Source organism: Gavialis gangeticus, unplaced genomic scaffold, assembly GCF_001723915.1.
Source record: "Gavialis gangeticus isolate Ggan-Ray unplaced genomic scaffold, GavGan_comp1, whole genome shotgun sequence".
NCBI classification, from domain to species: domain Eukaryota; kingdom Metazoa; phylum Chordata; order Crocodylia; family Gavialidae; genus Gavialis; species Gavialis gangeticus.
This window is the reverse complement of record NW_017729029.1, coordinates 53,682,178-53,683,413: the sequence shown is the minus strand read 5'-3', so window position 1 is coordinate 53,683,413 and position 1,236 is coordinate 53,682,178. Positions and strand designations below refer to the sequence as shown.

The following is a 1,236-nucleotide window of genomic DNA, read 5'->3' as shown; positions in this document are numbered from 1 at the left end:
CGGCGGCGGCGGCGGCGGCGCGGGAGGTCCTGCCTTCCAGCCCCGGCAGCGCCGCAGCCTTCTGCCCATTGCACGGACGGGAACGCCGAGGCGCCGCCCCTGCCCGGCCAGGCAGCGAGCTCCCCTCGCTGAAAGAGCAAACGCTAAGCTGCGCTAAGAGCCCCGGCCTAGGGGGTAAGGAGCTTAGGAGCTTCTAGGAAGCAGCAAGTCCTCAGCCAGAGGCCTCCCGAGCGCTTCGCTGTCCATGCAGCTGCTTCTGGGGGGGGAGGCTGGCAAGCAGGAGGGCAGCAGCAAGGAACAGCGGCCTGCTCCGCAGTGCGGCGGCGTCCTGCACGGTGATGGCTCCCAGCTTTGGGTAGTCAACTCCCATCCGGGAGTGCCGCAGAGGTCACAGGCCATCTCCCCAGTGGGTAATGTGTCCAGCAGCCTCCCTTGTCGCGGCTGCCTTCGCTTGCGGGGCGTGAACGCCAGATGCGTGTGGACAGTCGCGCCACGTGAGGGGTAACTGCTTCGGGGCAGCCAGCAAGGAACCGGAAAGGGGAGACGTGACCCCGCAAGTGTCCCTTTCAGCAGGCGTTGGCCGCATTGAGTGCATGTGTGCTCTGAAAGGGCCGTTGTGTATTTTGGGGGCTTGACGTTCTGCCGGGACAGGAACTTGCTTCTATGTCAGCTCGACTTCACAGAGGCTTGGTTTGTTCTTTCCTGGTTTAACTCGCGGGGCAGGGAGAACTGCACTGCCATGGCTAAACAGTGAGCTCTTTTCAAACATAGTTGGGTTTTTTTTTTGTCTAAGTCCTCTCGGATATTTGGGCCTTGAGAATCGCTGTGCTTTGCTGGGTTGCAGGATACTCCAAGTCCGAAGTAATTTGAGCGAGGGGGTCCCAAGACACAGTACTCCTAGATAGCCACAGTACTGGGATAAAAATCCATCCCTCTGCACACTGCAGATTCCTTGTTCTCCTCTCAGGCAGCATAAAAGAAGCAGAAACAGTTTGCAAATACTTCTTGCAAGAGGGCATAGAGCTAACTTAGCATTTCTTGTGCCTCCCTCCCCATGGACCTGGCACAGGCGGCATGTCAAGGCAGGAGGAGAACTAGCTGGAACATATTTACTACACCTGTCTCTGGCCAGTGCACAGACCCTCGTGTAAACTGGAGCAGCCTAAAGGGTGCCCTAGCTGGGCCTGGGAGAGTCAGGGCATCTCGGTTCCCTGAAAACTTCCTGGCAGGACGCCA

The 1,236-nt window shown here is 58.8% G+C and overlaps 1 protein-coding gene and 1 long non-coding RNA gene across 3 annotated transcripts in view; one reads left to right on the top strand and one right to left on the bottom strand.

The window, feature by feature from the left end:
• Positions 1–152: 152 nt before the first annotated feature.
• PGRMC1 (progesterone receptor membrane component 1) overlaps positions 153–1,236 on the top strand; it is an 18,180-nt gene continuing 17,096 nt past the window's right edge. Inside the window, exon 1 of one of the 2 annotated variants that reach the window (XR_002098328.1) lies at positions 153–174. The gene's annotated coding sequence lies outside the window, so the exon portion shown is untranslated. Of the gene's footprint in view, positions 175–731; positions 751–1,236 lie in introns of those variants that run through there. The other variant, XR_002098329.1, reaches the window with a different exon arrangement.
• LOC109300791 overlaps positions 777–1,236 on the bottom strand; it is a 7,238-nt gene continuing 6,778 nt past the window's right edge. Inside the window, exon 2 of the long non-coding RNA XR_002098330.1 lies at positions 777–1,060. This is a non-coding gene — a long non-coding RNA (uncharacterized LOC109300791). The remainder of the gene's footprint in view (positions 1,061–1,236) is intronic.